Genomic DNA, 21,913 nt, shown 5'->3' with positions numbered 1-21,913 from the left:
CCTCTGACTCAGGGTCTTTATCTCTATCCACTTTATATATCTCTAGTTTTGGTACATCTCCCCCTATGTAAATTCCACATTTGACATATCTTATTTCTTTTACCCAATCTTATCTAGATAGCAACACTAGGAATTGCTATTATTCTGATATAATTATATCCTATAGCTATATAATTTAAAGGCTCAGCTAGGGAATCCTCACTAATGCATTAACAGAGGAGTTCAATAGATCAAGAAACCAATGTTTGTTAGCTACAGTCACCTGTCCTGGACTATTAAATGATAATTCTGGAATTTTATATCTGTCTTTGCAGATAAAATAATAAAATACAGTAGCTAATAGAAAGAGACCTTTCCCAGAGGTCATGTGCTGCCTCTCATGAGTGTGAGGTTATGGCTTGTGTAAAACAATGTGTTGCTTGTCACTGTGATAGTGAATGGAATAATTGTACCTGTCAGTTAGCCAGAGATGTATGTTCTGCCTCTCTCTCTTTCTTCTTGAGAGCCTACAAACATTCTCCTCCATTCTTGTTACTGATTCTTTATCACACATCTATCACACACACTGTCTCATAATAATGTATTGTCGCTGAAGAATACGGTGTGCTTGTATGCTGGGAAAAGGATGGAAAAACCAGATATATTGACTGTGGATATATCATGGTTAGTGAATGTGTTTTATGGTTTAGATATGAAGTTAGAGCACCTTCTTTGCATGATTCAATTAATAAATGATAAACGCAATACGCAATGCAGATGTCTCCTCAAACACTGTTGATCAATCTCAGCAAGTAGCCCCACTCGTCCTGTTAGGTCATCATCTGTCTCGCTCAAAATGTGCATCTTATTTGTATAAATAAAACAACTGGGAGCAACAAAACTACTTTGCTAGATTGCACTGCTTGCTTTGATGTGCGACATTTGTACATCTGTGTGCGACTGAGTCTGAATCACACTTGCCTACCCTCCCGAAATGGCCGAAAGGTGAATAAAGTCTCTTGGCTGGCCGTCACCCCTCCACACCCCCCTGCCGGCGTTCCTTTTAGGGGGCCCTCGGGAGCGGATGATACCAGTAATCTCAGCATTGTGTAGCGGGAACAGGTGCAATAACAGTCTTGGCCCCTGCCCCCAAACATGCACTACGCCTCCTCGCCACGCTCCTCGCTGTGCAGACCTGGCTGCCTCCTCCCAAAGGAGGCAAGCAGATTGTCGGCAATCTGAATTTGTGTAAGAAGGACTCCAATGTGAGCACCTGCGACTTTTTCTCATGCCGAGTTCCGTTGTGCTTTATCTGCCACAATGTACCTGTTTAGAACTAATTTATGTGTGGTTAAAGTTGCTGCATGGTGTTTCTATTTTCGCCATGTCTCTGATGCGAATAAGAGTTTAATTTATTTTTTTAAATGGTACGCTGTACCTCCCGGAGCATCTCAGTCACGTCAGGTGTCTCATGCCATATGGCGTATAGAATACATGCTAGGTGTATGAGGAGGACACATCTGTACATGTCAAAGTTACCAACGTTGTATAATGTCCTTGAGCTGATTTAGAGGGTAAAGTCCCCAAGTTCCCACACCCGGTGCTTGTTAATCAATTTGATTAACTTGTTGTATTGATTATTATTGATAATGACTATAATGAAGGTGCTATATTATTATTGATGACATTATAATATAGGTGCTACTTTGATTATTATTGATAACGTCTAAAATATAGGTGCTGTGTTCTTTATTATTAATGACTTGTATAATATAGGTGCTATGTTAATTATTGGAAATGTCTGTCATTGTAGTAGGTGCTATGTTGATGATGATGATCGATAACATCTATACTATAGGTGCTACATTATTATTGATGACGTTTCTAATTTAGGTACTACGTTGATTATTATGGATCATGTCTATAATGTAGGTGCTATATTAATTATGATTGATAATGCCTATAATGTAGGTGCTACATAATTAATGATGCCTATAATATAGGTGCTATGTTGTTTATAATTGATAATATCTGTAGCAGGTGTTATGTTGATTAGTAGTAATAACGTGTACAATGTAAGTGCTATGTCAGCATGGAGAGTTCCAGATTTTCCGGCGCTTGGAGATGATGTAATCTCCAAGCACCAGCAGACTAGTTCCACTAACCCGGGTTGGCGCAGCAGTCAGAAGGGGCTATGTCCAGGGGCTGACCCGCTTTGGAACTTAGTTCCAAATACCAAGTCAGACCCGGGAATTTAGTGTAAAAGGAGTATTACTTAGCATTGGATCTGGGCAGCTAGGGAGTGCTGGACAATTCTGAGTAGCACTGAGACTCCTGACCATTGGATACCAGGGTAAAAAAATACCAGCATGCAATGACAGCATATGAATGTTGTTACATACTACAGATTGTAGAACTACAAGTGGTAGCATTTAAATATGTGTAAATGGAATGGATACTATTACTTTTAGGGCAAAATTTAATAGGGTCCGAGTTTGGGAAATGTGCGATTATAGAGCTATACTCCCACATTATTAGAACTCAACCTATGTAGTAGGGTGCAAGAACATGTTTCTCATACCCCCACAACTCGCATTGGCAAAACTCGCATCCAAATACCATTGTGAATGTACAACTCAGCCAATGTAATAGTGTGCGAGTATTTAGCTTGCACAATATTATTTACTTAAAACTCGCAATAAAATAGACCTGCTTCAGGCCAGTGAGTATAGCCTGAGCAGGTGTGTGTTACACAGAGGCATGCACAGATCAGTGAGATCCATGCATGCTTCTGTGTAAAAAAAACTTAAGATTAAAAAAAAAAACATGTGGGGTCCCCCACCATAAGCCAAAAGACAATAGGTTCCCCCACATTTTCAATAATCAGCACCAGGCTCAGTGAGCCAGTCCTGGTTGTGGAAATATGGGGGCAAAATGAGTAGGTGTCCCCTGTATTATCCACAACCAGCACCGGACTCTTTCTAGCGGGGGTGTAATGCCATGGCCGTGGTATCCACTTCACAGGGTCTCCAGGCCAAAGCATTATTACCCCACGCTAGTCAGCCCAGGTCAGGGATCCCTGGGGAGATGTGGACCACCAAAATAAAAGTGTTTCCCCTCTCCAGGGCACCTTAATCCTTGGCTAATAGCCCGGGGCTATCCCCGACAGCCCTGGACAGTGGGTGCTGGGTTGATGGTCTGAAAAAAGTATTAATAATATTGTCTTTTACAGGAGAGCTAGAGATCCCAACAAGCCTCCCTCACATGCTGGTACTTGGAAAACCACAAGTACCAGCATGTGGGGCATTAAGGGCCTGTTGGTACCTCTAGTTCACCTGTCATATCCTCCACTCTTTATGCAGGATCCACCATTTTCTGAAAATAACAAACTGCAAAACCCAGACCCACGAACATAAATACTCACAAATGGTGGCTCAGCATAGAAATGCATTGGCTGAATGTTCACCACCTCTCTAGCCAATGAGCAGTTCCCACCATTGACTTCAATGGTTGGAACCGCTAGGTTACTAAAGGTTCCCACCATTGACTTCAATGGTTGGAACTGCTAGGTTACTAAAGTTTATCATTACTAGAAGCGCTGTGAGTTAGTGTGGTGAGTGCTCAGACACTGTATTAAAAAATAACGTCATTAGAGTGTCACCATTACTAGGAGCACTGTGAAGCAGTTTGTTGTGTTTACGGTCTTCTTGCACAGTTAAACATTTTTAACATAAAACTTGAGTGTTAAAAAATATAATGGCTTTATTAGGGTGTCACCCGGCTTATACTAGAAGCGCTGTGAGGCAGTTTGTTGTGTGTTCAGCACAGTTACAAAAATGACAATAAAAAATATAATGTCATTAGGGTGCCACTCTTATAGTAGGAGCGCTGTGAGGCAGTTTGTTGTGTGTTCAGGGCCTTCAGGCACTGTTAAATTATTTTAATATAAATCTTGTGTGTTAAAAAAGCTCAAGAGAGCTTACAATTTAATGGGGTGGGCCAGACAGACTGGGGTGATACTTAAGAGAGAGACAGTGAGTGAGTAGCATGGAGCAGTGCCTTAGGATTAGAGCTGGAATGCTGTAATAAAGAGGCGGGTCTTAAGAGCCGGTTTGAAGCCTTGGAGAGAGGTGGATAGCAAGGTGTCAAAGACAGTAACACCAGCAGCAACACAAATTGCTGTAAGTCACTCAGGGGAACGCAGGGCATGCCCGTGTTCAGCCTATGGCATCTATCCCATGCTCCCTGGAGCCCAATTCGCCCCTGCTCCCATTGCATCTCCGGCTTCTATTTTTTGGGGAAATGGGAATTAATGTGATGATGCAATTTGCATAACCAGGCCCTGCGATTCACCATTCCCCCCCGCCCTTGCCTCTTGGACTTCCAATTGGGTATCTACTAGATAAGGGCTTCAAAAGGAGGGAAATGTGCATTACTTCTATATTGGACTTTCATTGCTGCTATATTAGTCTTTCCTGTTGTCCACATACCTGAAAATCTAGAATCCAAAACTACTGACAAAGGGCTCCATTTAATAATGAGACATAAACTCTTTAAGAACTTGCTAAAAGGGCTATGACCTATGTTCTGTATTTAGCAAACTTTTAGTCTCTGTACTGCTTTTGGCATCCATGCTTTTTTTGAGTCCCTGCCGGGCATGTGCCTGCAGATGTTGCGCAATGCGCATTGCATGTTAGTCTGTCACTGGTAGCAGTAGCAGGGCTGGCAACAGAAATCTCGGGGCCTGGTACACTGATGTCTCTGGGAGCCCCACATTCTCACCACCACCCCTGATTCCGCTCATCCCTCCCCTGCATGTGTGATATGTGAAGCATGAGAATGTTAACTGAAAGATATGCCAGCCTTTAAATAAAGTAAAAATACAATATGACTTACCACACTGTCTCTCTGTCATGGATGATACAGGCTGTAGTTCTTGTCTGCCGTCTCTTGCAAGGTCTTCTTGATGACAGTCCTTTGGATGTCTCAGGAGGGATGGTATCTGCAGCCAGCCATCTACAGTACTCATAACCATCCTCAAATTCAGCCTCTCATCAAAATCCTCATCACCTATTGTCCCAGCCCCATCACATTCCTCTGCCCCCTTCACCTTCCTCTGTCCCTAGCCTGCATCACCTTTCTCTGTCCCCAGCCCTTGTCACCTTTCTCTGCCCCATAATCTTCCTCTACCCCTTCACCTTTCTCCATCTGCCCCAGCCCGTGTCACCTTCTACCCTCTGAACCTTCCTCTGCCCCTTCATCTTCCTCCATTCCCAGCCCCATCACCTTCCTCTACCGCCAGCACATCACCTTCTGCCCCATCACCTTCCTCTGCCCCAGCCCGTGTCACCTTCTGCCCCTTCATTTTCCTCCATTCCCTGCCCCATCACTTTCCTCTGCCCCCAGCATGTCACCTTCTGCCCCATCACCTTCCTCTGCCCCCAGTCAGTGTTACCTTCTGCCCCATCACCTTCCACTGCCACTTCATCTTCCTCTATTTGGAGCCCCTTGTACAAACTAGCTTTGCCCACCCTCCAGTGTGTACTCGGAAAGAGTCTTTAGCACAACCGGGAACCTTGTGAGCAATTGGTGTAAGAGGCTACTTCCTCAAAATGTGGAAAAACACAAATTTGTTTTTCCACATTTTGAGGAAGTAGCCTCTTACACCAACAAAGTACAAAGACTTCAAGTGGGGATGAGCTAATATTGTTTGATGATGATGTTAACACTGATTAGAGTGAGGATGATGATAATAATATCTTCCCAGTGTAGAGATGATTAGCAAAGCTGTTAGCCACCGCCCATTGGTAGTTTGTTTTGTGGGGGCCTAAACAAACCAAGCACTTCAGCCACAAAAGTTGCTGAAGTGATTGGTTTGTTAAACTTTGAATGTCCTTTTAAATATACAACATAATGCTGGGTTTGATTTTTTGGGGTTTTGAAAATACCATCTTGCATCACTTTTCTTTTTCATTATGGCCTGTATTTTTTGAGGGTATTAGTGACAGTCTTTTTTGTATAGACAAACATTTTCTTTAGTTATAGCAACACACTTTTAACCATAAATAATGTGCTGCCTCACAAAGTATAAAGAATTAAGAATTATGAATTATATTTATTTTATAATAATAATAATAATAATTTTATTTATATAGCGCTTTTCTCCTATTGGACTCAAAGTCGCTTTACAGACATCAGAAAACATTGTACATTGTACAAGGATTGGGTGTTGCAAAAAAAATAGAAAACCACACCGAGATAATTAAAATCAACTGAAACCTAGAGAGCACAATAAGCATATTGCAGGGTTGGTGCAGACATTTTGGGAAATAACTTCCATGGGTTATATATTCCACCCACAAAAGGTACCAAATGAGGCAGCCGTTTTGGGCGCACTACATAGGATTACCCTGGGTGGAATAGGTTACGCCTCTAAGAGATGACACAAAATGGGTGGTTGCAGCATCCTGATGCTAGGAGTAGGGTCCCAACATAATAGTCAGGTCCATGTATTTTTCATCCCATCCACAAGTGTACCAGGTGAGGCAGCCATGGTGGGCGCACTACGAAGGTTGCACTGTGGGTGATAAACCATACAAGGACCCAAGGAATATATTGGAAAACTGACACGTGTGGCAGTATGATATACCCTTTGTGAATCGATCCACATGAAGTACATCCTGTCCATGGAGGATGCACTTCAGTGGATGTATAGCACACCAGTATAGCATACAGTGGGATGGAAGTACATTTTACAAAACAGGGTTAGTAAATACAGCAAACAGTGCTGAGATTTACGGGTGACTGAAACATTTGACTAATGAAATGCACTGAATTAATAGATCTATGTGTTTGTTCATCCTGCCCAAGAATGAACCATCTGAGGCAGCTATCTGGGGCGCAACTGCGTAGGTTACATCTGGCAGGGTGTGCAAGTAGCGGAAGTATAACGTCCAGGTGGAGAAAAAAATGAAAAAGTAAACGGTGACTGCATTTTAAGTTAAAACCATATTAAACTTAATCAGAAATTAAAAAATGGTAGAGTGATCTGCAAAAAGCCACAGCGTCTCCTTCGCTCGAGTGTGTGGGTTTGTCGCATACAGCAGTTTGTGGAGTTCGATTTGGCTGCAGCATGAGACAGCAACCGAACCCAGTCTCAGGGAGTGTAAATGAAGGTGGAGTGGTAGCATTCCTGTGCGTTTGTGAAATTGTTCAAATTTTGGTTAGAAAGTAGTCAAAAGTTCAAATCCAGTTCTAACTCCAGTTCTAACTCCATGTTTCAGATGGAATGCTTAAGATGCAGGCTACAGTGGCAGGCCAAGCCTGTGTGTGCAGGATTTAAAATGAGTCCCTTTTGCAGGAGAGGCTAGGTCAGCTGGTACAGTGGGAGGGAATGTTTGAGCAGTTTGTTTAAAAAGCTAATTAATGGTGGGGGCAGATGCAGCCTCACAGTTGGAAAACAAACTTTCAAAACAGACTATTCTTTTAGTGAAAGACATCAGATATGGAAAATGGCATTAGTTTACCTAGAAAGAGATAAAACTCAGCTCCGGTTCTAACTCCATGTTTCAGATGGCATGCTTAAGATGCAGGCTACAGTGGCCTGTATCTTAAGCATGCCGGCTGAAGTAATATGAACATGGTAAGATAAATTTAATTTTTTTATAGCCTTTTCTCAGTTGCTGTAAAACAAGGTCACATCTCAAATTAAGTTTTCTCAATTGATTAATCGATCAATCAAAATCAATCAATTGTTTACCTCTCTTCCACTACATAGTTATACAAACTCCAACTCCATTTCCCTGTACTGCCCTCTGGCCTTTGATCTAGTTCTTTATTACTGAAAACATTTTTTTCTATTTGGTCGTATAGATTATTAAACTGCCATCCTGTAGCCACTGCTGTGCTACAATGTTTCATAGATGTGCTACTGTATATTCTTTTAAACTGCCTTGTTTTTATGCTGCTGCTCTGTTTCTTAGTATAGCCAGCCAACCTTTGGCCAATATTGGTGAACAATATTGTGATATGTAAGATAGTCAAAATTGACTGGAAAATAATGTTACTGTTATAAATACTGTAGGAACAAAATAAGGCCCAAATTACATGAGTTTAGTTGTTTTTATCAATTTAAAAAATAAATCTAATCCAAAACCAAAACGGTGGTTTTGCCAAAACCAAAACCAAAGCATGATGATGAATTAGAATCAAAACACTCCTCTACTTTTTTCTTGACCAGCGATACATTTGGAATACCTGATTTGCTAGCATTGGGGCTGATTCAGTTGCGTGCAATGCTGAACACAGATTCCCGATTATCGGGAGTCTGCATGTGCGCAGGACCCATTCTGCAAGTGTGCAGAATCAGTCCTGCATAATCGCACGCAGCCCCTTCAATGTCTCTGCATGATTGACAGGTAGAGGCATTTAAGGGGTGGTGAGGGGGCGGCTGATGTTTCAGGAAACGGGGGAGTGTCCATCCTGTTTTCCGGGACTGGCAAGGCCAGGGACTGTGTTGATGGATGCAGTTTCCTGGCACCGCAAGCCGGCCAGCCTGAGTAAGTTGAGGCTTACTGAGCTGGCTGGTGGCCCAGCGTCATCCACCATCACGAGCGATGGTCGCAGTGCTGGGATCGAAAATGCAGCAGGGGGTGTCATACACCTCCTGCTGCATTTGCATATTTGCAAGGATTTAATTGCAAAAGCTGCCTGCGTACATCTTTTCAATTCCGTCCACTGCTTAATCACCCTCATTGATATATCTGAAATTCAAAAACCTTATGGAGCATATACACGGTCAGATTTGTCAGATGAACGATTGAACGATTTGACCAAAGTTTTGAACGATTTGAACGACTGAACGATTTTTGACTGCATTAAAATGAATGGAATCGTCCAAGTCTGACTGCAAACACATCAGATGTCAGATATCGTTATCTGACAAATGGGAACGCGCATCGTTCATCGTCCATCGTTCAGGCATGTCAGATATGTCAGATTTTCCTTCAGATATGAACGACTGAACGATTTTTAAATCGTTATCGTTCAGATCTGAAGGAAAAATCTGACCGTGTGTATGCACCAATAAAGTGTATCTATGTTTCGTTGTTGTGCATTTAGTAAACCGATACATTTGCTGAAACAAACATACACATTTTTTGCATTATTACAATTTCAGCAATGACCCTTACTGTCTGGAGATTAGTCAAGCATAAATCAAGACTGCTTATTTTACTGAGATATTTTACAGCATTATAAAATTTACCTGGCTTTTCAAAGGTTAAAGTTAATATTGTAGTAATAGATCATAATTATGTTTATGTACACAAATTCTGCATTATGTACTGTGGGCCTGATTCAGAGCCGGACGCTCTGACCAGAGCGCTCGCTCTGAATCAGGGCCCTCCTACCTAAAATTGGAGCGGCCTCCTGGCCGCTCACATAGCTGTGGGTGACCACCCACAGCTTATGCGAGCGGACAAAAAGATGGTTGCGATGGTCAAGACCATCGCGACCATCGGGCTTGCGACGAGACCCTGCGGTAGGGTCTCTCTGCCGCAAGCCCAGGAGTGCTTTTGGCTCTATCAGAGCCAAAAGCACTCCCACTGACATCACTAGTGATGTCAGTGGGGCTGGCCCCAGACGGTAGGCGTTCCCATGGGAACACCTCCATCTGGGCAGCAACACCCCTGGCACGCCCACCAAAGGGGGCGTGCTGTCCTCACCATCGACAGCACGCCCCCTATGGTGCGAGACCCATAGCGACAGCTTGGCTGTCGCTATGTGAGTCTCGCGCATGCGCACGACGGAGCTCCCTCCATCGTGCACATGCGCACTAGGGCACCATCGACCCGCTTGCGAACGCTCAGCTCTCGCGAGCGGGTCTGAATTAGGCCCAATGTGCAGAGTGAGTTTTGTACCCTACAGTATCCCTTTTATATGTATCTCTCTTCTACTTAGTTATTAAGAAAAACATTCAATGTACATAGCAAAATTGTGCACGACTACTCTCCAGTCCTTTTATATAATTTCAATAATTTTGTTCCGCAAATGGGATATCAGTGATCCATAAAATTAGATGCATCATTGCACCTACTCTCTACTTTGCAAGGGATGTGCTTACACTTTCCAACTCTGTGCAGCTTGTGCCCCTTCACAAATGCCATCTTACCCTGCAAGCCTATATACTTTGATAAAAAATCTAGATACGCTTTTGCAAACCAGGATGCATGGGGAAAAAAATTGTATGTTTTGTGCTTTGCCTTTTTTGTGAGTAAGGGGTCTATTCATCATCATTTAATTCTCAATGCTTTTAGAGAGACACCTCAGTTGTTCATTGTATGCCCCATAGTAGTGCCCTAGTTCACATTATGCCACATATTGACCTCAGTTGACATTATGTGGGCCTATTTATCAAATAATATGAGGGTCTGTTCAAAAAGTAATGCCTAAATGCTTAGAACTCAAATTTTATTACTGATACAGATTTGAAAATTTGCAGGAAAATACTTTGAAGTCTTAGTAACAGAATGACTCTACTCAAAAAAATCACCATCTGCCCTCAAACATTTTCTCCATCTCTCAACCCAAGCTGTGAATCCACTTTGGTAAAATTCCAGTGGATGGCGTTTGAACCAGGAACATATGGCATTTTTAACAACCTCTATGTCTTCAAACTGTTGACCACAGAGACAGTATTTGAGAGGGCCAAACAGATGAAAGTCAGAAGGGGCCAATTCAGGACTATATGGTGGATGTGGCATTATTGCCCACCCCATTATGGCAATGGCCGCAGATGTTGCCATCGAAGTGTAAGGTCTGACATTGTCGTGGTGTAAGATGACATTTGACAGTCGAATTGTTGACCTTTTTGTGCGCATGGCTTCTTTCAGCTTCTTAAGTGTAATAATGAATGGATCACTGTTGATTGATTGGTTTTGTTCCAAGTAATCGATGAGAATAACACCTCGGCAATCCCAGAAGAATGTGGCCATGACTTTGTTTACAGATTGCTGTGATTTAAACTTTTTTGACCTAGGTGAACTTAGGTGTTTCCATTGTTTTGATTGGGCCTTTGTTTCTGGGTCTTAAAGGAATACCCAGGTCTCAAAACCTGCAATGACATTTTCCAAAAACGTCTCAGGGTTGGCTTCAAAGTTGGTCAAAAGGTCATTGCACACTTCCACCCTCTGGGCCTTATGATCCCTAGTTGATTGCTTTGGAACCCATTTAGCACACACTTTACGATATCCCAAATCATTGATTAGTGTTTCTACAGTGTCATGGCTACATTCAAATTCATCACTGATATCTCTGATGGTCATACAATGGTCTTTCTGAATCATGGCATCGACTTTGTGTTGGTTCTCTGCTGTCACTGCAGTTGATGGTCTGCCACCATGAGGTTTGTCAAACACGGACGATTCTCCCAATTGAAAACGCTTCTTCCACTTTCTAACATTGCTATAGTCAATTGTACGCTCACCATACACTTTTTTCAGTCTTCTGTGGATTTCTGTAGCACTGCAGCCTTCTTTTTCCAGAAATTCAATGACGGCTCTTTGTTTCATCTTGGATTCCATGGTATTTCTTGGATTACCTAAACAAAACTACATATATAGTTAGCAGACATATTAAAGTACAAACTGAGAAAGTTTCAAATAAATGTTGTGTATTATTTCAGAGTAATGAGCATTTAGGCATTACTTTTTGGACAACCCTTGTATTTGTGGGCTATTCCCCCAAAACTTCCATTTTTGGAGGATAGCCACAAATATTAAATATCCCCCAGATGTGCTATTGAGGGATCCCTCCGTTTTCAACAGCAGCCACAGTTCCAATAGGCATTGCAGAGTTTGGTAAATCTTATCAGATTTACCAAACTCTGCAATGCAAAGCAATTAGGAGCTTGGCCCCGAAAGAGATGGTGTTACTCTATAGTAGCGTATGGGCTACTAACTCGCAAAATCTCCATCTTCCCTGATGAAGCATGTGCTGACTGAATGACCACGCATGTTCAGTGTTACACCAGGGATCTGAACCAGGAAGAAGTGTGATAGCATTATGCTATTACACTGCTTCCAGCTCTTTGCCAGGACAGTGAATTTGCGTGAAGATATTCATCTTCACTTGGTGAAGTTACTCAATGCGGATTGTGATAAATATGCCCCTATGCCACACAGTGCCTCCAGTTGACATTATGCCACACAGTGCCCCAATTCATATTATGCCACACGGTGCCCCAGTTCATATTATGCTGAACAGTGCCCCAGTTCATATTATGCCACACTATAGTGTCCCAGTTCATATTGGTAGACAACTATATGACCTGGGTGAAGGTGAACCAGGCCCCCTAAGCCCCTGGGCCCAATAGCAAAGGCACTCCCTGCACCCGCTATAGCTATGCCTATGCTTTGAGTTATTTTAGAGGAAGCATTATATAAAAAAAATATATTATTATTGTTAGCCATGCTTTTTTATCAATCTAAAATAGTACCAGTGGCGTAAGTTCAGCCCAAACACCCGGAGGTAAGTTATAATTTGGTGCCCCCAACACGTCATAGCCGCTGACACTGTAATGTAGCAATTTGCATGCAGACAGACTATAGATAGACGAAGGCAGCAGATGATGGTCTGACATGGAGCTATCCACTAGTTTATGGTGGCTTCTCAGGTACCGGGAAGGGGTGCCATGTATTGGGCGGTCGTGACGGTATACTCCGGGTACATAGTTACAGCCCTAAGTGGGGTAAATATGTTGTGGACATTGGAGGAGGTGCCCCTTCAGAGCTGGAGCCTGGCGGCAGGCACCTCCATTGTCTCCCATAGTTCTGCCCCTGAATAGTACTGACTACTGACAAACAAAGTGGATCTAAATATGTACTACATCAAAGTATGGGAGCCCTAGAAACTCACACACCAAATTATAGTTCAAAATCTATTAATACAGTGAATGTACAAACAAGTTAGCAAGAAAACATAATGATGGTGAGCTGCATTTCACACTTTCTACTGGAGATTAGAGTGTACCTAACAATTTAAAACAGATGTGCAGGGCTTCAGTTATTTAAATGATAAAACTGAAAAAAATCTGATTTATAAAATCAATGAAAAAAATGTAATAGTCTTGAAAATAATGTGTAATTGCAAATACTTTATTTCTGGCATAATGAACTCCCTATTGTACATTTTATTGCTAATAGAAATCACAGAGGAGTTATATGAACATACTGTATAAAAACACAGCAGGGAGAATTTTCTCTTAGAATGCGCAGGGTTTCTTAATACTGAATTACATAACTCACTTTATATACTTATATATAACATTTACATCACTTGTGTATAATAAAAACAGTAATAACATCTGGACTTTTCACTAAAAGATATTTTAAGAGCTACAGGGCCCTATTTATCATGCCTTACGACCAGTTCAATCATGCAGTTTCCTCATGATTATCACTAACTATCACTAATTACCTTCAGAATCTGACTGCAAACACAGACAATGTCAGATATTGTTATCTGACATGCAGGAACACGCATCGTTCATCGTTGCAGGCCCACATGTCAAATTTTCTTTCAGATATGAACAATTGAATGATTTTTAAAATCGTTATTGTTCATATCTGACAACAAATCTGACCGTGTGTATGCACCATAATTTATGAAGCCCATACATAACGCAGGAGATATCTGCAATATGTTCTGGCTTAATGTTTCCAGCCCTCATACATCAGACATGAAATTACACCTTCTGCCTCAGCCAAATGCCTGATCAATTCTTCCCTGAACCCTCTGGTGCCTTATCTTCATTTGATCGCACAAATGAAGATTAACTATTTACTTTCCTCTTATCTTCCTACCTTACTAACTCTCCTCTATTGATCCTGTACCCTCACAAATCTGCCCATCCCTTTCTCCTCTACTTATACCAACCTTAAATCCCCATTCCCTCTCTCTCTCTCTCTCTCTCCCCCCTCCCCTCCCTCTTTTTAAAGGATGCACAAATGACTTCTGTTTTGTGGGAAAATAAAATCTGACCCTAATGCTCTGACAACTTATCGTCCCATCTCTCAGGTACCTTACCCCTCCAAGCTTCTTGAGAGGCTTGCCTACACCTGCCTCACATGCTGTTTTTCCTCACACAACCTACAGATGTTCTTTAGGCAGGCTTTCATTCCTAACACTCCACTAAGATGGCACTGACCAAGGTGGTCAATGATTTTATCCCTGCAAAATCAAAAGGCAATTACTCACTTCTAATTCTCTTGTATTTCTTTGCTGCATTTGACATTGTGGACCATTCTCTCCTCACACAAACACAACAATCCCTAGGTCTTCAGGACACTCTTCTATACTGGTTCTCATTCTTATTAAATTGCACCTTCAATGTTCACTTCTCTGGATCCACTTCCTCTCTGCTTCCTTTATAATTTGGGAGGATCACAAGGCTCAGTCCTAAATCCTCTGCTATTCTCCATACCACATCTTATGGAAAACTAGTTCATTTGGCTTTCAATATCATCTCCATGGAGATATTACCCAAATTTACATATCCTCTCTAGCTCTTTCACTGTCTGTGTTGACACATGTCACTGACTGTCTCTCTGCCATTTCATCTTGGCTGTACTCTCACCACCCCAAACTTAATCTCTCAGAAATGGAGCTAATAAAATTCCCACCAGTCAACAAAAGTTATGTTCCTGATATCTCTATCTCTGTTGAAAACACAACAATCAACCCTACTGCTCAAGTTTGCTGCCATTGGTGACATTCTTGACTCGGAATTGGTATGAAATACCGTTGGCTGCATGGCCGGCGGTTCAATTCCCGTCAGCGGCAGCCCGACAGGAGCAGAGTACGACGCAGCGGAAGCCCGACAGCGCTGGAAATCCCGATCGTGGATAGGTAAGTATCCACTAACCTAACCCCCCTAACCCTAACCCTCCTTAGGGGTGCCTAACCCTAACTTCCCCCCCAAATGCCTAACCCTAATCCCCCCTCTAAGTGCCTAACCCTAACCACCCCCTTCCCCGCTGCCTAAACCTAAGTCCCCCGGGGGGGTGCCTAACCCTAAGTCCCCCCGGGGGTGCCTAACCCTAACCCTCCCTCCCCGTAGCCTAACCCTCCCGGGGGGGGGGCCTAACCCTAAGTCCCCCCCGGGAGCCCTAAACCTAACCCTCCCCCCCGCGGCTGTCCGCTCGCGGCGCCCGGCATCACTACGATCGTGATGCAGGGCGCCGGTCTCCCGGCATCGGGGAAATGCGGGCGTCTACATCTAGACGCCCCGCATTTCACCCTTGCCGGGATAAGACAGTCGGGAAGCCGGCTGCTGGTATTTAGGCAGTTGGCTTCCAGATTGCCTCCCCTTGACTCGGACCTGCCCTTTGTTCCCTTAATTCAACTTGTTTCCAAACCCTGCTACATACATCTAAGAATTATTTCCACAATATGCACATATCTTACACAAGACACTGCAGTAACTTTAATTCATGCACTTATTATCTATCGCAGTAATTTCTGCAATAGCCTCTTCACTTGTCTTCCCCTAACCAGACTTTCACAGCTACAATCTATTTTGAATGCTGCAGGTAGACTGAATTTCCTTACAAAATGTTCTGCTGCTGCTCCGCTTTGTTAGTCCTTACATTGGCTGCCTGTATCTTATCTAATCCTATATAAAATACTCCAAAGCTAAAACTCACTTCACCTCTTCCGGCAAGCTTATCATATTCCTGGACCAATCACATAACCTCCATAGATTATTCTACCCAACTAGCTCTCCTTTATACAGCCTGCACATAACCTTACACATATTATCTTTCTATTCTTACACAACCACCTGACCCTGCGCCAACATTGCTGTGTGAACATTTGCAATCTGGTTAGAGCAATTGCAATATGATGCACTTATCCTTATGTATCAAATTCCTATTTCCCTATAGAGTGTAAGCTGGTGAGCAGGGCTCTCATACCTCTCTGTCTGTCTATTATTACTTGATCTCTTCTTATTGCAGTTTTTTCCCAATTGTAAAGCACAATAGAACATGTTGGTGCAGTGGTGTAACTAGGGTTTTTGGAGCCCAGGGCAAATTTAAAAATGGAGGCCCCCCCAATGTGCTCACGCCGAAGGAGCGTACATTGAAAAGTGTGTTGTCACTTAAAAATGGGGTATGTGAACATGACATACACCCCATTCTCGTCACTCTGAACATTCCTTTCCATATGCACCTTAGCCCCAGTAGTGCCCCTCATACAGTACCCCCAGTATGCAATGTCCCCAGTTGTGGTCCCTCTTATCAAGGCCCCTAGTAGTGCCCCTTATACAGTCCCCCCAGTAGTGGTCCCCCTTATGCAGCCCCCTTATAAAGTGCTCCCAGTAGTGGTCCCCCTTATGCAGCCCCCCATTAGTTCCCCTTATACAGTGCCCCCAGTTGTGGTCCCCCTTATGCAGTGCCCCTTATATAGTGCCCCCAGTAGTACTCCCCCATGCAGTGCCCCCAGTAGTGGTACCCCCTATGCAGTGCCTTTTATATAGTGCCTCCAGTAGTAGTCCCCCCCTATGCAGTGCCCCCAGTAGTGGTACCCCCCTATGCAGTGCCCTTTATATAGTGCCCTCAGTAGTAGTCCCCCCTATGCAGTGCCCCCAGTAGTGGTCCCCCTTATGTAGGCCCCCAGTAGTGACCCCCCCTATCCAGTGCTCCTTATACAGTGCCCCCTGTAGCGGTCCTCCCTATTTAGTGCCCCCAGTAGTGGTCCCCTCAGTGCAGTGCCTCTAGTAGTAAACCCCTTATATAGTGCCCCCATTAGTAGTCTTCGTCCCCCAGTAGTAGTCCCCAGTAGAGGTCCCCCCTCCCGATGCAGTACCCCCAGTAGTAGTCGTCCCCCCAGTAGTGCCCCCAGTAGAGGTCTCCGCCCCCCTTCCGATGCAGTGCAGACTAATACAAATAAAAAAAAATAAAGAAAAAAAAACCTACCTGAATCCCCGCTTCGGCTCCTGCTGCCGTCTGCATGTCAGTCCTCCTGGGCTAGCGCGCTCTGCATTATGGGAGAGACGTCATGACGTCTCATGAGTGCCCTCCAGCCCGGCTCTTGCAGTAGGCGCAGCAGCCAATGAGAGTCTATCTGACTCTCATTGGCTGCTGATTAACACACACATCGCTGCCGCGCTCTCGGCAATGTGTGTGTAAAATTGCACCAGCCTTAGCCCGCCTCCCACCCTCCGCCTGACGCTATTGGGTAAGGGCTCAGGGGGAGGGAAGGGGCTCGGCTGTGCACTACGATCGTGATGCAGGGCGCCGGTCTCCCGGCATCGGGGAAATGCGGGCGTCTACATCTAGACGCCCCGCATTTCACCCTTGCCGGGATAAGACAGTCGGGAAGCCGGCTGCTGGTATTTAGGCAGTTGGCTTCCCGATTGCCTCCCCTTGACTCGGACCTGCCCTTTGTTCCCTTAATTCAACTTGTTTCCAAACCCTGCTACATACATCTAAGAATTATTTCCACAATATGCACATATCTTACACAAGACACTGCAGTAACTTTAATTCATGCACTTATTATCTATCGCAGTAATTTCTGCAATAGCCTCTTCACTTGTCTTCCCCTAACCAGACTTTCACAGCTACAATCTATTTTGAATGCTGCAGGTAGACTGAATTTCCTTACAAAATGTTCTGCTGCTGCTCCGCTTTGTTAGTCCTTACATTGGCTGCCTGTATCTTATCTAATCCTATATAAAATACTCCAAAGCTAAAACTCACTTCACCTCTTCCGGCAAGCTTATCATATTCCTGGACCACTCACATAACCTCCATAGATTATTCTACCCAACTAGCTCTCCTTTATACAGCCTGCACATAACCTTACACATATTATCTTTCTATTCTTACACAACCACCTGACCCTGCGCCAACATTGCTGTGTGAACATTTGCAATCTGGTTAGAGCAATTGCAATATGATGCACTTATCCTTATGTATCAAATTCCTATTTCCCTATAGAGTGTAAGCTGGTGAGCAGGGCTCTCATACCTCTCTGTCTGTCTATTATTACTTGATCTCTTCTTATTGCAGTTTTTTCCCAATTGTAAAGCACAATAGAACATGTTGGTGCAGTGGTGTAACTAGGGTTTTTGGAGCCCAGGGCAAATTTAAAAATGGAGGCCCCCCCAATGTGCTCACGCCGAAGGAGCGTACATTGAAAAGTGTGTTGTCACTTAAAAATGGGGTATGTGAACATGACATACACCCCATTCTCGTCACTCTGAACATTCCTTTCCATATGCACCTTAGCCCCAGTAGTGCCCCTCATACAGTACCCCCAGTATGCAATGTCCCCAGTTGTGGTCCCTCTTATCAAGGCCCCTAGTAGTGCCCCTTATACAGTCCCCCCAGTAGTGGTCCCCCTTATGCAGCCCCCTTATAAAGTGCCCCCAGTTGTGGTCCCCCTTATGCAGTGCCCCTTATATAGTGCCCCCAGTAGTACTCCCCCATGCAGTGCCCCCAGTAGTGGTACCCCCTATGCAGTGCCTTTTATATAGTGCCTCCAGTAGTAGTCCCCCCCTATGCAGTGCCCCCAGTAGTGGTACCCCCCTATGCAGTGCCCTTTATATAGTGCCCTCAGTAGTAGTCCCCCCTATGCAGTGCCCCCAGTAGTGGTCCCCCTTATGTAGGCCCCCAGTAGTGACCCCCCCTATCCAGTGCTCCTTATACAGTGCCCCCTGTAGCGGTCCTCCCTATTTAGTGCCCCCAGTAGTGGTCCCCTCAGTGCAGTGCCTCTAGTAGTAAACCCCTTATATAGTGCCCCCATTAGTAGTCTTCGTCCCCCAGTAGTAGTCCCCAGTAGAGGTCCCCCCTCCCGATGCAGTACCCCCAGTAGTAGTCGTCCCCCCAGTAGTGCCCCCAGTAGAGGTCTCCGCCCCCCTTCCGATGCAGTGCAGACTAATACAAATAAAAAAAAATAAAGAAAAAAAAACCTACCTGAATCCCCGCTTCGGCTCCTGCTGCCGTCTGCATGTCAGTCCTCCTGGGCTAGCGCGCTCTGCATTATGGGAGAGACGTCATGACGTCTCATGAGTGCCCTCCAGCCCGGCTCTTGCAGTAGGCGCAGCAGCCAATGAGAGTCTATCTGACTCTCATTGGCTGCTGATTAACACACACATCGCTGCCGCGCTCTCGGCAATGTGTGTGTAAAATTGCACCAGCCTTAGCCCGCCTCCCACCCTCCGCCTGACGCTATTGGGTAAGGGCTCAGGGGGAGGGAAGGGGCTCGGCTGTGCAGTACAGGACGGTGCTGGGTGCAGGGAAGCCTAGCGCCGATCCTGTGTAAATGTGTAGTGCTAACCACACTCACTGCGGTCGGCACTACACTGGCTAACCAGGATGGGCCAATTATCTGTTAATAAATAAATAAAATGTATGGAGATGTTGCGATAGTGCTATTTAGCAAGCTCCAAAATCTAAAAGTTTTCAATGCTTGACTCCGATAGCTAACGCTGGCCACAGTAGTCACTGCACAAACATCTACTTGTGTCCAGTACCATAGATACCATATTCCTAAAGCTTCAATGCCATAAAGACCTCTGCTCCCACCTTCCTTTTCCACTTCCCTGTACTTTACACCTGAAGTGATGAAAATGAAGTACAGTAATGGTGAAGTGTGAGAAAAAAGGGTGACATGGCTAGCAAGTCTGATCTGAATGGGTATTAGAAGCTCTTTTGAGTTATGCCATTGGAGCCCCACACAAGGCCCCCGCTTTGTGCTCCTCTTCTGACTGTAAAGTTCTAGTTCCTTGTGAAGGAGTGAATGGCAGATGTGTTAGTTGTCATGTTAAAGCGTGTTGAACTAAAAAGTGATAGAATGATGCTGTCAGTGAAAATGATCTTTGTTTTATGTCTGGTACATGACAGGCTAAGCTTGACGATGTGGAATATTATTGTTCATTTCTCACATTTAATAAATGTTCCTTAGGTTTTGTTCCATACTGTACAACTTCAGTGTATTTTTCTTCACGAGCCTGTCTTATTTGTTACACTACTATTTTATAAAGTATCTTTTGTGTGCTGCAATGAAATTGTTATAGTCTTACTTAACATGTACTATATACTAAAACTGTGGACTGTACCTTGTTGCATTAAAGTTGATTCTGAAAGGAGATATGAAGATATGTCTGCTGCACAGAACCCACAATATGACATTACATTTCAGAGATACCTTGTGCCATGGTGTCTCTGGCAGCCTCTTGTACAGTTGTGCAAACCTTTGCTTCAGTCTGTGTGCTAAATTGCATTTGTATATTTTATCTAATATTGTAAAGATGCATATCACCAAACTATGTTACACTATGTTGTATATGCCTTGGAATCACTTTGCCTGCTCTGACAGCCTAAAATTGTTTAGCAGAATGTGGGACATCAATTTATATTCTGAAAATGTTTTTTCAAACTAGCATTTAATGTGCCATTGTGGACATATTTTAACATTTGAACTTGAGCACAGCTGTGTTAGTTAGAATAATTGAGTCATTAAGTGATATAAGGAATATGTTTAGGCTCCTGGCTATGTTTTTCAACTGGAAAGCAGTTTTACCATTATATTGTTTTATGATCAGGATGGCTGTGATTTATGAAGGTTTATAAACAACACTCTCTTGTAAAACACACAAACCCTGTCAGTGCCACTTGCCTCTCCCTTATCATAATATTAGCCCGTTTAATTCTACTGACCACCTACAACTTCTGAACAAAGGTGTGGCCAACTTGAGATGCAAACCCTTATAATACATCATCGTTTGCCCCTGTTTTAGAATACCTTATTTGTAAACTGTTAAAAAAGAAACAGTTTTGACATATAACTTCCACACAATAAGTCTGTATCCTTACCCTCAATAAAATATTAAAAATGCTAATCCCCTTCCAATAAATATCAAGAGTGCCCCAGCTGTGAACACAGATCCTGCGGCCTCGGCTATTCATGATGTACCAAGAGTCTCAACACAAGACATTGGGTGCCTGGACCTTCGGCAAGATTTAAAGAGGAGCTTCCCCATCAGGGCTGCCAGGAGGGGCCACCCTGCTCATAAACCTCCCATCCCAGTAAGAGGGAAGGGTCCTCCTTTCTTGCATGTTGTGCAGGATGGTGGGTGAGCTGGAAGGCGTCAAAGCTGATCCAGGTAAGCTAAACAGACTTCAATATAATGCATTGTACTCAGGGACATATCTGTAGCTTCAGCAGAGACAGGGAACAATTAGTACATCAGCTGGAAACTTCCCATTCCCATATTGGGTGTAGCTGATAGATGCGCCTGGAACAAATTTTGTCCCATATGTGGTTTCCTTTAAAAAATAGTTATGACTGTTAAGAAAACCACCTACACCACGTTATAATGCATTTACTATGGTGTACAATTAATGTGAGATGGCCTGCTTTCACATAAGGCTGCATTAGTTGGGACTGATTAATTGCCCTATTGAGGTAACACTTCCATTTATTATAGACTATATTTAACTCATATTTGTTAAACATTCCTATACAATTTACATTAAAATACAGTAGAATAGGTACTCACCAGTATTTTAGCTGCATTAATGCTTTCTTCTCCCAGCTCCGACACAAAACCTCATTTATGACGCCAGCCACCCCATCCAACACTGCAACTCCAGGCAATCCTCTTCTTTAGCTTCTGCTGAAGGTCCTGCACCCTGAGATCCATAGCCGAGGCCCATGCTCCCTGTATTGTTCCTTTCTGGATTCTGTAGGCAACAGCAGGGGCTAAAGGCAGAGCAGTTCAGGCAACTGCATGGGGAAAAAAGTCTGCGGTAAACCTGTGTCACTTAAATACCTGCGAAGAACATGATTATGTCATGTAAACTGAAGAACATAATACCACCATTATAATAGGGACTAGTAAATTGTTATTCCATTAAAACAGGAT

General features: G+C 43.6%; 1 protein-coding gene across 2 annotated transcripts in view; it reads left to right on the top strand.

Annotated features, from left to right (window-relative positions):
* The window catches only part of DLGAP3 (DLG associated protein 3), a 500,666-nt gene that overhangs the window by 404,952 nt on the left and 73,801 nt on the right, over positions 1-21,913 (top strand). The gene's annotated exons all lie outside the window — the stretch shown is intronic.

Source organism: Taudactylus pleione, unplaced genomic scaffold (assembly GCF_031769625.1).
Source record: "Taudactylus pleione unplaced genomic scaffold, aTauple2 ptg000539l, whole genome shotgun sequence".
Taxonomy (NCBI): Eukaryota; Metazoa; Chordata; class Amphibia; order Anura; family Myobatrachidae; genus Taudactylus; species Taudactylus pleione.
Note: the sequence above shows the minus strand (reverse complement) of the source record. Positions and strands in the feature narration are given on the sequence as shown.